This window comes from Lactuca serriola, chromosome 1 (genome assembly GCF_051521515.1).
Source record: "Lactuca serriola cultivar US96UC23 chromosome 1, Lser_US96UC23_V15, whole genome shotgun sequence".
NCBI classification, from domain to species: domain Eukaryota; kingdom Viridiplantae; phylum Streptophyta; class Magnoliopsida; order Asterales; family Asteraceae; genus Lactuca; species Lactuca serriola.
This window is the reverse complement of record NC_136408.1, coordinates 153,317,353-153,334,257: the sequence shown is the minus strand read 5'-3', so window position 1 is coordinate 153,334,257 and position 16,905 is coordinate 153,317,353. Positions and strand designations below refer to the sequence as shown.

General features: G+C 33.4%; 1 long non-coding RNA gene across 3 annotated transcripts; it reads left to right on the top strand.

Annotated features, from left to right (window-relative positions):
* Window positions 1-3,783: 3,783 nt before the first annotated feature.
* On the top strand, window positions 3,784-4,995 carry LOC145071450 (uncharacterized). 3 transcript variants are annotated; one of them, XR_013690492.1, is made up of 4 exons: window positions 3,784-3,837; window positions 4,003-4,048; window positions 4,179-4,272; window positions 4,407-4,995. It is a non-coding gene; the product is annotated as an uncharacterized LOC145071450 (long non-coding RNA). The 3 variants fall into 3 exon arrangements; XR_013690489.1 differs by lacking the exon at window positions 4,003-4,048; XR_013690480.1 differs by having other exon boundaries at window positions 3,790-4,048.
* Window positions 4,996-16,905: the final 11,910 nt, after the last annotated feature.

The following is a 16,905-nucleotide window of genomic DNA, read 5'->3' as shown; positions in this document are numbered from 1 at the left end:
CCAAGGAATATTAGTTGTCCTTTCATGCATTTTAGGAACTATAGATTCCTGAAAATGGTTGCTTGATCATTCTCTAACGCTGATGCATGAGTAAAGTAGCTTAGAGCTTGTTCGTAGCTAAATTTCGTTACATTGGTTCCTTCCTAGCCATACAAAAGCTTAAAGTCAATGATTTTATGGGTAAAGAGACTCTAGGATGGTCAGATCTGAAGTTTCATTAGATGTCTTAGCGGATTAAGACGCAAAAAATGGTGAAGTTTAATAAGATGGAGTATATCGGTCGTACTCTTGGCAATGCCCCGCATAGCCCACTCCTTCCCCGTCTGGTCACTTCCTGTCTAGTTACTGCTCGTGCTCTACGTCATGTGTAAGGAAGTGTACGCCTAACATACACGTTGGGTAGTCGACTTTCATTGAATTTTGAATTTTGGCCAAGATTTAGCGTTTTGGACCATGAGAAGGGAAAAATGGTCTTTCTTCCCTTAGAGGACTTAGTCGTGGGATTTGGACTCAGGAGTAGACCTTTGGACCTTAAATATTATTTGGGGTTAATTATCTCGTTGTCTAGGTGAAGTCTAGTCCTAGCAGTTCGGTTGTGAAATTTACTTGTCGTCAATATCAGGTGAGTCTCTTCACATGACCTTACATGTGTGGCAGAATATTTGTATTTGTGATGACCTGTTGGGTCTACGGTTATTCTGTGTTATGCTGTTATGTTTGACTGAGACTAACAAGAATCTCTAGTGTTGCTGATGACTCATAGGGTGTGCTGTTGCCCACTGAGACTATTGAAAGTTTGTAGGGTTGCTGATAACCCATAGTTGTTTATTTATGTGGTGTTGTATGTGTTATCTTGGGAAACTAACTAACCTTCGTGGTTAAAGTTGTTGATTTATGTATTTCAAGTACTTCTGAGAACCACAGGAAGGCGAAGGTTTGATTGTACAAACCTGTTGAGAGGATTGTTACTGGGATAGTTTGAGAAACTCTGATATTTTGTGATGACGGTTTTTTTAGATAAGTATGTATTTGATAACTTTGTTTGTGAAACTTGTTGTTTGTAAATTAAAAATGAAAAAAAAAATTGGTCTAAGATTTGAGGTGTTACATAGACATTATTCTTAAAATAAATAAAAAATTACAAAAATGGTCTTTGTGGTTTGTCAAAAGTAATAAAGTCGGTCCCTATTAAATTTTTTGATGCAAATGGCCCTTGTGGTTTGCAAAACTTGCACTGATGACCCTTTTTACTAACAAGAGGATTCGAACTTGGGACCTCCTTCCCCCTCCTTATTCAGTTAAAACTGTAACCAACTAGGCTACATCCAAACTTGTTATATATTTCCAAAAATTAATTAATATTATATAAAAGTGTAAATAATTAATAATAAAAATTAAAAAAAAACATATTTTAAAAAAAATAATAAAACAAAATAATTTTTTAGCCTATTGTAAAAAAATATTTTTTTACAAAAAATTTACTTGTTTTTATACGTATTTGTTTTACATAAAATATTTTTTTTAATGTATTTAAAAAAATACGATTCGTATACTATGTTATTACATTGCTATGATTCTAAAACATATTTTTACATTTTCAAATAAAAATACGTTTTATTGCTTTCACATAAAAAAAATTATTTTTTACGTATAAATATGTGTTATATATATATATATATATATATATATATATATATATATACATATATATATATATATATATATATATATATATTTAAAAATTACATTTTCGTATAAAATGTTTTTTACGTAAAAATATTAAGAACGTAATAACATAACGTAAAAATATGTTTTAGGATAAAATCAAAACAACTTATATTTTTTACGTAAAGCAAACTAAAGACGTTAACATAACATAAAAATGCGTTTTTCTTTACGTAAAAATGCGTTTGTTTACGTAAAAATACTTATTTTACATCAAAATACATTTACGTAAAAATATATTTTTTACGTAAAGCAAACTAAATACGTTTTTTTATGTACGGGTGATTGGTCCGTCACCCATATAAAGGTTTTTTTATGTAAAAACGTAAAAATATATTTTAGGATCATTGCAAAGTAATAACATAGTATACAAAAACATATTTTTTTAAATACATTAAAAGATATTTTATGTAAAACAAATACGTAAAAAAAACAAGTAAATGTTTTGTAAAAAATATTTTTTTTTTTACAATACACTAAAAATATATTTTGTTTTATTAATTTTTTTTATAAAATATGTTCTTTTATTTATTTTATTAATTATTTACGCTTTTATATAATATTAATTAATTTTAGGAAATATATAATAGATTTGCCTCTAGCCTAATTGGTTACAGCTTTTGTTGAATCAGGTGGGGGAAGGATTCCCAACATTTCAATGTACGTTCTTGTTAAATTATACAAGACATTGCTAAGTAATAGCAAGATACTTTTCTTTTAGTCTTTCTACATGTTTACTTTGTTTACTCTGCATAAGAAATTAAAACAATCTAATTACCTAAAATTCCCATGTGTTAAGAAGATATTATTTATGTTTTTGACTCACCCATAATTTCCATGTTAATGAGAAATGAGAAAAAAATACGTTGTTTTTTTACATCTAATGTAGGGTATAAGTAGTTGTGTTAAGTAGCATTGTAGTAAAGTAAGATGGAAAAAATGGCCATTTTCTTCCTAAATGCCACTTGTTTTGTTTCCCTCTTGTTGTTTATTGAGGAATGTTGATCATTAGCAGTGGAGTATATAGTATCAGACGAGGAGTCTTGGGTTTCTTGGTGTTACTGATGGAGCAATTCCATGTAAGTGATGCTTGACATAGTTATCACAATACCCATAGTTATTGTTGGTAAGTTCATTAATTCCAACAATAGTTTTAAAACTTAGACGAATTTTACAAATATACTTTCATAAATTTTCTATACTATGTCATTCTGGCAATTAGTACCAATAAACTTGATCGTTGAGAATCAATCGTCCATTGGAAGCGTTGTGCGTGTGTTACGTTTCATGCATGCTTATCAAAATTCATTCAACTGTCGTTGACATGTTCTATAACTCATATTGCATTGAAACAAAAAAGGAATCCAACTATACTTTAAATGCAAAGTCGCAATAAATATAGCACAATGTGGAAATATCAAAACACCGAGTGTAAGTAATCCAATAATCATCCAAATGAACTTTCCGGCAGACCATTCATAACATTGAATATTTTTCGTTGAGCTTTCTTAGACTTAGAGAGCTTAACTCGAGGGAATGCAAAAGGATAAATATATGTATAATTTTACCTTAAATACATTATTAAGATCATTTTCTTCAGGAAATTTAATTTTTAAATAAATATAATTGTTAGTATACAAGATTATTATGCTTTCATTAAACACAATCATAATTTTAACTTTTCATGAAACCATTAATTATGTGGCCAAACATTATAAAAAGTTTGTACTAATTATCCCCTTTCATGTTGAAATGCTAAACAATGAATATGCATATTCTCACTTATGCAAGAAAGAAAAATGTATCAAGTTTTTTGAAAAAAAAAAAATAAAGATAAAAAAAAATAGTTATGTATAGTAAGGAGTATTATGGCCATTTAAAAATATAAACAACAAATGTGTCATTTTCCGTAATGGTTGGGCTGTATGTGACGATATGTACAATTTTAGGGGAGGCTGATGCAAATCACCATGGCTAGAGATTAGGGTTAGGGTTGACGCCCACACTTTTCTTACTATATATATTAGATGTTCAGTTTCATTTTCATACGATTTCACAGCCGCTGTCATAATCTACCCTGTGAATCTAGATCCAGCATTCACACATCCAAATGTAAGCGATATATTTTTTCTATATCTTCAAACTATTCAACTACTGGCGTTAGGATATCTGAATATTCTTTTGATAAAGTTATCGATCTGCGTCTTTTTCTCGCTTGATAATCAGCAACACTTTTTTGTGTCGATTCTAAAAACAAATTCTCTATCATGCTTCTAGATCCAAAAACTAGCAAATATCGGCAACATTTTAAAACGAAAAACATGTAAGTTAACTGATACGTTGATTTATACCATTCTGAGTCATGTGTTTTCAAGCTGTTATGTCCTTTCTTTGGTGTTTCGAAGTTTATGTTTTTGGTCTGTCACTCACACTTTTTCTTGATCTTTCCTCAGTCTAGTAGAATCAGATCGGTACCAGTTAGGTGTTCATTGCATTTCAATGGTTTTGTGGGTTTGTGAGAGGCCGCTCTGCCTTACCCTTTCAAAGGTAAGTTTATTAAATGTTTTTTTATGTAATTGTTTTGATTCCAGTAAATCTTTAATGCTCAACTTTCCAATTTATGCTATATCTTGTAACGCTTCAATAGTGTCTAAATCTGATATATTGTTCCATTCTTACAGAATAACGTTTGGAGATGATGGCTATCTTGACAGAAGTTGCAGATCTGATCTGTAGCTCTTGAGGTGCTTGATCCTTAAATATCAATAAATACGAGAGGGAGAAACGCATAGCAAACCATTTGAAGAACCGAGTAGATGACGCGTGCGACAGAGAGAAAGATAATATTTTATCATGGTCATCCATCCAATCACCACAGCGCGTAGCAGACATAGCAATTCTCCTGCTTCCCATTTTGTTATTTTCACAATCCCGGCGATAAATGTGTTCGAGATGGGATTTGTTGAAATTAGATTCAGAGATCAAACATTTCCATAACTTTGAAACGCTCCTATAACGGATCAGATCCCTCACCTCTAACCTTATCAGTATTAGTTGAATCATTTCCTTTGGCAACTGTGCCATTGAAACCGTAGAACTGAATGCCCAAGTTGGAAAAGAGAGAGTGGGTTGCCTGTGAGAATATGAAATATATATATTTTGGTATGTGAAATTTGTATATTTTGGTATGTGAAATTAGATGAAATATATGAATGTATATGTAAAATGTATATGCAATTATGTATGTGTGAATATGTATGAAAAAATGTATGTGTATGTGTGAGTATGTATGAAAAAAAATGTATATGTATGTGTATGTATGAAAAAATATATATGTATGCGTATGTATGAAAATGCTCGTTCCACTGTTGATGTTGGAATGGGTAAAATCAATGCTAATTTTAGTAGAAGATATACCATTAGATATATGGTATTCTTTGCTTTAACCATCATCTTTGCCAAGTTTGCAATTCCCTTCAAGTTATTAAAGTTTTCATCTCCACATACATCCATAATATAGTTTTAAAGATTTGCTCTAAGTGTTCCAAGGTTATGCATTGGGAATTCGTTAGAATAAATTTTAGCAATTTTTAGTAGTGCCTCCACATTAAATGCTTGAAAAGACTTACTTGGATATAAAGAAGTCATCGAAACAAGTAATGTTGTTTGTTTCATTAATGCGATTGTTGAGCTCCTGTAATTGCATATCTATGACCGCAATAAATATATCAACTTTGTAGTGGTGCAAACAATTAATCTGTGAGTTAAACAGAAATACTTGTTAATAGTTAATTAGGAAAGTTGTGAAAGTAAATAAACTTTCTAGTCGCTAACCTTTGAATCCTTGTGACAAGTTAATACATATGGAGCTTCCGTACTTAAAATCACAAAATCACATTTTTCACATTCTTCACAAAATAAATTACCATCGTTTAAATGTGCCCCTCCCCCTCCCACCCCCAACCTTCATTCCTATTTTTTTTGAGTCTATTCTTAGAGGACCTCACTTGATGCATGTCATTTCAATATTTTGGTCTTTCTTTTGTAATGCGGTATTCAAATCATTTGTGACCACTAAGATATCAACCATCAAATGTACGCAAAATATAAAATCAAATGTTCATAACGACTTCAAAAGATGACGTGCTTCGACTTTATGATCTTGAGAAGTACAATGTTTTATAATGTCTTCGATTATTTCACAAATTAGAAGAATATATTCTCTTGATATTTAATAGTGAACCATAATGCAAACCCCATGAGCATCACCTGGTCATTTGATACCAACTTCTTGATTCAAATCTATACCACTTTGGATGAAACCTATAATTGAAGTAAATAATATAAAAAAATTAGCAAAAAAAACAATGTCAGTTAGCATAAAACAAATTGACAAAATAAAAGAAAATTGCAGCTAATGCTTCCACTACTATTGTTGATTGTTTCTCTCTTAACATGTCCCGATGCTTATAAGAAGATCCAATCAATTTAACAAACGAGAAATCAACTGAAAAAATCATTAATGTCGCAGTGATTATTTGCAACAAACACAAGTGCTAACTGTAATTAAAGTGCAAAACAACGGATAGAATGTACAGATTCCACTTCTTTCATAATGAAGGTCTTCATGCTATTAAATGCACCTCTCAAGTTACTAGCTCCATCATAACCTTGCCCTCCGATAATATGTGTAGTTAATCCATATTCTAAAAAAATGACTAAATTGTCTTTTTAGGTGACAATGTTGAAGTGTTACTTGTTGGATTAGGTGTCTAAGTCCATAACCATTTTGGTATTCACTTGAACCGATTATAAGCATGGTCCTTTTGGGTTGCATTCACCATAGCAACTTGTAGTGTGAATTAAGGAGAGCGAGGATTAATTATTATTTATTAATATATTACGAGAATAATATATTAAAAGAGAAATCATATTGTTTAATTAATATTAGTCAACAATTAATTAAGAATTAATTTTGTGGCTAAAAAAGATTAATTAAATAAAGGGGACTGATATTGTAATTTTAAGATAGTTACAAAGTTGGGCTTAGGATCTATAATGGAAGCATGGACGAATTCTCTATGGAGGTCCATATAGAAATCGCCCAAGAGCCTTCTGGAAGGGTTTATGGGTTCCTTAAGGCCTAAGCAATCATATTAGGGTTTCCTAGTTGAAAACCCTAATAGCATAAGTATATAAGTGTCACACCTTACTAAAGCGGAAACACAAGATATTAAAATGATAAAGGTTTCATTGCAAAAGATAAAGGTACATCACCATAGCACTAGTTAAAAGTTTACAACGCATAATTTAAACAAAACAACGTACAAGTTTTCCAAAATGACATTGTTCAAAATATAACTTCATAAAATAACTTCCACACGATGCAGGTTGCTCTACGATGATGGATCTTTGTATCCACTTACTAATTATTTCTTGAAAAAGCATGTAAAATGAGTGTCAACTATGAAAATAGTTGGTGAGTTCACAAGTTTAAAAAATTAAGATTTGGTATAAGACTTTCGATAAATACAAGTACATTGCTTTAATGAGAAACAAAGTTCATTTCTATAATGAGAAACAACGTTGATTGCTATAATGAGTAACAAAGATGATTGCTATAATTGATAAACGAGTTTATTTCCATAATAAATAAGATGTTTGTATGTGTAAGAGCAAACAATGAGTTCCCAACCAAGCTATGACTGATTCCCTATCAAGATCTATATTTATCGTTCCGTAGATTATATGGTATCATTCACTCCAACAATCCGGTGAGTGAGGAGTTGTTAGTTCCTAATATTTGATTCCGCTATGGATTATGCTACAGAATGGCTTGTAGTAGCTATCTTGCTATGGAACTTGCTATAGAATTACACTCTGTAGGTAATATTTGAATAACTACGGAATTTTGTTACAGAATTAAAAACTATAGCTATTCTACTATGGAACATACTACCAACTAGTTAGAAGTAGGTATATTTGCTACGTAATTAACAACAAAATTGCATTCTATAGCTAATATTTGAATAACTACATAATTTTGGTACGCAATTGGAGTCCATAATTATCATGCTACGAAATTTGCTACAGAATTATAAGGTGTAGGTATTTTGCTACAACTGTTGCTACAAATTAAAGTTTGTAGTTACTTTGATACATAAATTGTTACGGAATCAAAATATGTAGCTATTTTGCTACAAAATTTGCTACCACATCTATTTCTGTAGCTAGCTTGCTACGACATTTGTTACGGAGTCAAAATCCGTAGCTATGTCGCTATAGAATTTGCTACAAGATCATAGCCCATAGCTATTATACTATAATATAAAAACCTTAAATATTATTCAATAGGATTTTCCAGTATGCAATTTTATGTCACCATGGCTTATTTTTTATAGAAAATGTATTGAAATGGAAATAATAAATAAAGAAAATAATAATAATAATAATAATAATAATAATAATAATAATAACAATAGTAATAATAATAATAATAGTTAAGATGAAATAACATCAATGAATCAATAATGGAAAATAATGAAGAATTAGGGGCTAAAAGTGTCACAGTTGAAAACCTTCTGTGAAAATAAATTTGTTTTGTGGGTATTTTTCATCATTATGGGAAAAATCAGGGTCTAAATTGAAAAATCAAGGTTTTTCATCGTTTACTCGACGGATAAATTAGGGAGGATCAGGATTGGATTTTTGGCAGCCCACGATTTCAAGAAACACGTTTATAAGCCATAATCTAACCATAATTGATCTAGGACCAAATTATGTGCGTGTTTTCAGTTGCCAGTCGAGAAAAGGGTCAACATGAAGGACAGTTGCGATCGGAAGGAGGGTACTATCGGACTTGGTGTTACCGGAGGTGCTACTTGTAGGGAAAAGGGTGTCGGGAGGAGTGTTCCAGTATCACTCTAGCTATTGGGTAATTCTTCATCTCTTTTTTGTATCTCCCTTTCTTGTTTCCACTGTTAAACCACCAAGGACCGCCACTGGCAGCCTCCTACCACTAGTGTGAGTCAGCTCCAGCCACCACAGGCCATCATGTGTTGGTGGTTGTGGTATTTTGGTCCAGGGAAGTCCTAGGCTAAGACATGAATGGAAGCTTTATACATTTTTATTATTATTTTGTTAAGCACTAACTTTATACTCCATTAAGTCATGCATTAAGACTTTAGAGTATAGTTGTTTTGTATATTTTGGAAACCTCATTTGTAGTCAATAATTGTATTAAAAATGTTAAACTATAAACTTAATGTGACATCCCCATTTTCACGGCCAGAAAAGACCGATTTTGTTTATGCTTTATAAAAACCAGAGTACTATTTTTAATAAAAATGTTGCGGAATTTGTTCCCAGAAAAAACACGATAAATACGTTATTAAAAACATTTTCGAAGGAACGTATTTTATTCATTTTAAAACGTTTGGGATGTCATCGTTAATACAGAAACATAAGCATAAATAGAACTTACAATTATTTACACTAGTTATCTACATCTCTTTAAATATCTTAGTGTAATGTCACTTCATATCGTCACTTGTGATATAAATAAACTGAGTGGGTCAGGTTGGGAAACCTGGTGAGTACATAGGGTTTTCAACCCACAATAATATAATTATTATGTTTCATCATCAAACAGTTAACCTATTTATCCATCCCCATTATCTTCTTTATCCTTAAGGATCTAACCCTAAGAATCAGTTATTTCTTATTCATTCGTTCCTAAGGAAACAATATGAAGTCCATTGTTGCCAATGACACATTGGTGAAACGCAGCTGCTAATCTTGTCACTTAGGCGCAACTGCCAGAATTGGGACATTTTCTATGAGGCGCTTCTGCCGGGTATTGACCTTTAAACGCTACTGTCATGGTCATAAGGCTCCCTATCAGGCGCAGCTGCCGATACTGTCCTTAGAGCGTAGCTGCTAGGATGTTTACCATAGATCTAAAACATCTATGGGTTGTAGCCCAGCTGCCAGTGCTCATCTATAAGGTACTAGGTCCACTGCTGCCAATGTATACCTATAGGGCACTAGGTCCATGCTACTAATGTTCCTCTATTTCAGCTCTTATCCCTCATCATTCATCTACCCATGTTTTACCCAACATATTTTTTAGATATAAAATACTTTATACAGTTTACATCATTTAAAACATGTATAAAAATCTTTCACCAGCATAGACAACAAGTATTCAAACAATATGCACACATAACATATAATTTATAATAAAATACTTCATATCTATGTGTAAGATGAAAGGGACCATGCACTCACCTGATTAGGTGATGACTCAGTACTCGGACAACGCTTCGATACCCTCAAAACGATTTTCCTTCGATAAAACCTAGTACCAATACCACTAGGGTTTAGTTTAACGATAACCGCGACAAATTAATTAGTATGACTATTATTAAGCGTTAATAACACTTAATATAACTCATAATAATAGCCCAAATAATTATTTTAAGGACCTAATAACATCCCTATAATTATTTGAAAGCTATATTAAAAATTGCCTAAGCGTAGCACACTTACAGCGAATTTTATCGAAAACCGGAACTTAATTGGAGCAGCGTTTGGAAACCGAAAGGCTCTTTTTCTCGGGACTCCGGGAGCCTCGGGGTTTCCCTCGGGGGCTAAGGGGCTTAACTAGGTCTTAGGGGGGGGGGGTTTATAGCACTTAGAGAGAGAAAGTTTGTAGAGAGAGAAGGGAAAAATGGTGTGAAGAATGAAGAAATCTCGACCCCCTTTTATAGCCTGCGAGGCCTCGGTATGCTGGGCGTACCTCGGACCTACGCTGGGCGTACCTCGGACCTACGCTGGGCGTAATGGTTTGGATAAGAGCGCCACCTCGGACCAGCTGTCTTGCACTCCGGAAGAGATAAGGGCGAGGGTACGCGGGGCGTACTGGCTTCGGACGCGGGGCTAAATCTCGCTCTATCGTAAATTCACTATTTACTCTTCTCAGTGCCGTGCCGGTTCTGTCGCGAAACTTCGACGGGTCATAACTTCTTCGTTATAACTTGGCTTTCGGCGTTCTTTATATGTATGGAAACCGTGTGACATATTCTACAACTTGGTTAAGATTATTTATTCTAAATAATCCTTTGTCGAAAAGTCGTTTTCGACCCCTATTGCCTCTAAATTGACTAGCCCGGATCTATGACCGTTACACTTAACCATTAAGTCCTTAATAAAACACCAAAAATGAATGAAAAGCTAAAATGGCATATTTTTCCAATTCTGCCCTTCAACTTCAAAAATCTGTTTGAGGCAATCCGAGCATCTAAAAATTATGAGACTTACTTTTCTGGAATGCTTCGTATGTCTAGTTTATTCAAACATCGAATCAAATTTCTAAATTCTTGAAAGCAAGCTGTTGTTGGAGGACATGATTGCAGGATAAGAATTTATGGGTTTGGATCATATGACATGTCCATTTTTTTTGAAAACTCTTCTCAAATATGCATTTCACTAAATAGTTGTTCGGAAAATCATCATCTCTATTCAAAGATCCAGAAACTAGAGGAAACCATACCTAAAGAAAGGATAGAGTTGGGTGATGTGAAAAACATGGTCAATGACATGAGACACATAACTAATTAATGATATATTTTTTATTGATTGCATGTTTAGGATTTGTAGTTAAGTTTGACTATTAGATTAATTTGATTGGTGTAATGCCCCGGTTCATGGTACGTGAATTTATTATACTTTATTTATTATTTCTGGTATATTTAACTCTATTTAAAAAATAATAATAGGGTGGGGTAATTAGGGCTATTTATGGAATCATTGGCAATGGAATTGTTTTTGGGGTCAGAGGAGCCGTTATGTCAAACTTGAAGGGCCAAATGCTATGTTTTTGAAGCCTTGGACCCCCTTTGATCGGACACCAACTTAGGGCGGCCCATAATCACGTCCAAAAGGCCTATTAAGCCTCAAAATTTCGGCCTAACCCTATGAAGTTAAGGGGGTGCCGTTTTTCTTTGTGTAGCCAAGAGTGAGAAGGGAGAATAGAAAGAATGGGAGTGGAGAAGAAGGGAGCATTGAAAGTGAAGGATGGAAGGAGGCTATGACATCTTCATCAAGGGAGAAGCATTCATCATTCTCAAGTAAGTCATGCAATCTTATTCTCCTTCTTTCTCTTCTTTCTTTAAACGGAATCTTCACCACCACCACCACCACCAAGGTGGTGGCAGACACCGCCAGCCACCACTGCCACTATGGCAGTGGGTAGTGATGCTCTAAGGTGCTTTGAGGGCTAAGTGGTGACATGGGCTGTTTTGATCCCAAACCTTAAGCTCTAGTTGGTATTCTTCCCATGAGGGCATTGTACTTGTTTTGATGTTTTATGCAAGATATCTCAAGAAAAGGGGTTGATATTTTCATTTAATTCCATATCAATGAAGTTATCTACTGTTATGAACTCATTTTACTGATTATAAGACTCATTGGATAGGTCTTAATGGGTTAAGAGGTCAAATTAACCCTAAAAAGACAAAGTTGTGATTTCAAGATTTTACCCTAATCTGTCCATGTCTTTGAGAGATTATATCTCGATCATGCGAAAACCATTTTAGTCGAAACCAAAAGCCGGAGTTTAGATTTTGAGTTCTATACATTTAGTTAGTTTTGACCAAAGGCCAGAAGTGCCCTTAACTAGGGTGAAATGGACCATTTACCCTGGTCCGTAATGAGCTGTTTTGCGAGACAGTTTTGTAAAAATCGTCAAGAATTGTAAAAAAATCGTACATTGGTGTGCAAATACTAATTTTAAAGCTAATGACCTTTATTTATTGCATGTAAAACAGTTTTGAAAAATATGGCGTTTAAGCGGGGTAAAACAGGTCCCGAACAAGACTATAACTTCTATGTATAAATCTGAAAAAAAAAAAAAATAATAATAACACTCAAGCCATTATACTTTTGAGATATCAAGTACCATAACTTAACTTTTTTTGGTCGTTATTAGGAAGTTGAAGGTTAACCAAGTGTGAAGTGGTGTTTGTATTATTTGAAGGGTGTTTGACTGCTAGAGGTGAGTTCCTCACTTCATAACCTTAGAGTATTATATGCCAACTGTTAGGTCGGGTGAGACTAGGAACTATATGGTTGATAGTTAAAGTAATACTTGTTGCATTAGTTATGTTTGATGTGCTTATTTGTTATGTGGAATGTATATGCATGATATGTTTGGGTTCGACGGCTAAATACCGAGCCAACTGACCGAAGGCCATTGTGTCAAGTCAGGGGGACCGATGACGGAAACGCAAAGTCCGTGGACTCGATGCTGAATACCGAGTCTTTATTTTGGTGTTGTTTGGGATTTGTTCCCAAATAGACACAGGATATATGATATTAATGTTTATATGTTATATCGATGTTTTCATATTTTGTTGGAGGCATGATAAGTAGGAGTAGGGTGTAATATTTCAAATGTTATGTTGTATTGGAAGTCACTAAGCATTGTATTTACCCATTTATTCTAAAAATGATTATTACAGGTACATCAAGTACCAACAAGGGTAAGGATTCATCTTAAATATACACTAACGCAGATGAAGATTGGGTCATTTTCATAAATTTTATTACGGATTTTAAGGCTTTTATTATTCTATTATAATGGAGTTACAAACAAATGGGTTTATCTAAAGTATGTTTGGAATTACTAAATTGGGGATTTGAATTTTATAAATTGGTTAAGTTATATTATGGATGGGTGTTTTTTTTTTCACAAAATAATTTCAAAAAGTTTAAATTTATTGGAAAATTTTGGGATATAATAATTGGTGTTTTGGACAGAGTCAAATTTTATTTGATGATAAACTATGTTTTTATTAAGAGTTTATGTAATTTCTTTTACTGTTTAATGCAATTTTATAGTGTTGGTTTTGTTATTAATTTGCTTTTGAAAAAGTCGACTCATTTTTGTATTTATTTTAATTAATACCGTCACATTTTTGTTGTTGAATTGTTATGGATGTTGCTATGAAACATATTTTGTCAAATTTTGTCTACAACAGAAGTAGGTTGTGGTAAATTTACTACAACATATTTGATACATCGTAGTAAATTCACTGTGGAATGTTTGCTAAAATATTATCCATAGTTGATTTGCTACGAAAATTAGCTACGAGGCTAGTTTGTAATTAATTTGTAACAAAATTAGGTCATAGTAAATTTACTACGGAGTACTAGCTACGCCCCCATAGTGAGTTTACTACAAAAAATAGCTACGAATTTAGTTTGTAGTTAATTTGCGACAAATTTACTACGGATCGGGGCATAGTTAATTCACTACGGACATGCAATGGAAATAAATTGTAGTTAATTTGCTACGATGTTGCTACCGATGTAGTCCATAGCAAGTTTTATACGAAATAAGTCTTTTGTAAATTCCGTTGTGAAGGTGCTACGCATACCGTAACGAACCTTTACTAACGAATAATTTGTCAACATAATGGATCCGTAGCAAATTCCGTCGCTAATCGATTTTAACTATAGAATATCATGTTTTAGCTACGGAATTTTTTCGTCGTTATTTTGACTTTTTCTTGTAGTGAGAGGACATTTGTGACATATTAATATATTATATGTTCTAATATATTAATATGAAATCATGTTATTTAATTAGTATTGATCAAGAATAAATTTGAACTTAATTTATCGATCAAAAGAGACTAATTAAATATATGGGGATTGATTACGTAAATCATTCATTCTTATATATGTGAGCTTATGATCCAAGATTCCTTATGTTAGGTTTAACCCATGTGGTGACCCATGGATACTCCATGGAGGTTAAAACCCATGGAGCATAAGGAATAGGTAAGTCATGAGTTACATGGTATAACCCTAATAGCCACACTATATAAAGACCCCATTTGTTGGTGAAATTGGCACTAGTGTATACACAAGAGGGCAAGCCGATTTCTAGAGTTCATGTGTCTTCTTCTCATGGTTATTCCAAGTGTTGATGATGTTGTGTGAACCATTTCAGGTGTCACACTTTGTCACACCCCAAAACCGGAACGGCGGAAAAGTTATGGGGTGGATGACGTCATGTCAAGTATCACAACATATGCAGTATACTAATCAAAGTACAACAACCATTGCATTAATAATAATAGTTTTACATAAGTTACAATTCATAGGAACATCAAAGTAATACAAGTAATAATATAGGTGCCGCTCGGTACTAATTGTCTTCAACAAAAGCTCCCGGGATGTACCTGTCTATTGCCGACATGAGAATACAAGTTATTTTGAAAGCGAGTATCAGCATTTTTATAAATGTTGGTGAGTTCATAAGTATTTAGTGTCATTTGTGTAAGTAAGCATTTTATTCAAAATAACCTTATAAAAAGTAATAGTTTAGAATTTACGGTGTATTAGAGTCCTTTCCAGAAAATCCTACATTTTCTAAATAAAAGCAGTCTTCTACCAAGACTCGACATAGTTATGTTGTAAAAAGTAATTTTTCCCTAAACCACTATCATTATCAAAATACGTTAATTGACTTTGAAGAGAGTAGGAGAATATCACTAGTAGAATACTAGGGGAAAATAACATATGCCTCAGCAGGAATACTGTTGACTAAGGCAAAAGAAATCATAGACCCCAGGTGAGTATTGAATGAATGATATGCCTGGCTCAGTCTAACAAAAGGAAACACAGACCCCTGATGGTATCAAATGTATGATATGGCTAACAAGGTCTAAAACAAAGAAAAACAGACCCCAAACAGTATCAAATGAAAGATACAGCTAGCAAGGTCTAAAACAGAGAAGTATAGACCCCAGACAGTATCAACTGAAAGATACAACTAGCAAGGTCTAAAACAAAGAAACACAGACCCCATACAGTATCAAATGAAAGATACAGCTAGCAAGGTCTAAAACAGAGAAGTATAGACCCCAGACAGTATCAAATGAAAGATACAACTAGCAAGGTCTAAAAGAAAGGGAAAGTCCTAAGTGGGTTGTTTCAAGAATACAGTGTTAGATTCTCGTTACCTTAAGGCCATGAATTATAAGGTAAACATGGAGATACTCGTAACCATACTGATTGACACTAGAGTACTTGACGCCCTACAAGCCTCAGAATAACTATGACATTTGTCATCCCTTGGCTTGGTAGGCCGTGGACTGTAGCTAGCAGTCAGGGTGCGGGAGTGTCAGACCCGTATATATCTATACACACAATGCCCGCTCTCCCTACAGGAGGCTCTGGTTACCAACTCGACGACGAGGAGATCCGTGTCTTGAAGATGCATCTCGTATTTTGAATGTTATTAGAGGCGCTGGAGAAACGATATAGACTCGCGTATGAACTGACTCCTGTGGAATTCTCGTACTAGAAAGAGTAAATAGAGGCTCCTAACTATTCCTATAATAGTTACTAGTGTCTCTGATCTATGAATGATGAATGGAAGGATGCCCTTGCTACCCAAGGGAAATGGACTGGCCGATGTAAACCTTTATGTCTATAGGTGTATACATGATATATAACTAATGTTTAAACGACCTTCAGACGGATATCCGATACCCACCAGGCCACATCCAAACAAGGAAAAGGAAATAGGGTGAACTAGCCTTCCTAAGTCCATTAAATATTATTTATATTACTATACAAGTACATGCATGCATTTAACGAAGTAGAAGCATTTAACGAAGTAGAAGCAGTTAACGAAGTAGAAGCATTTAACGAAGTATAAGCATTTAACGAAGTAGAAGCATAGAAGCATGGAAGAAAACTTTGACGAAAACTTTGGAAAACCTTTACACTTAAGAAAATCGTGACTTGATATCCTTTTGTAAAATAAGTTTGAAGACCGTTAGAAATCCTTGAAAATCTTTCATAAACAAATTTTGAATATAAATTTGATAAAACAATATAAGTAAGGAAAAACCGTTGTTTAAAATACTGTTGTAACTGGTTTTGAAGTAAAACATACAGCGCGAGAGACAATTTGAGAAAACATTTAAACAAGGAAGACGTTTTGGAAAACCATTTATAGTGTCATTCTTGGTAAAACAGCTGAAAGTGTAATAAATCTTTGTGCATGTGGGTTATTAATCACATATGATTGATATTATATCTAGCATGTTTTAACTTGTATTCCCCCATAAAAGCATGTAAAAACATTTAAAAGGTTAATTC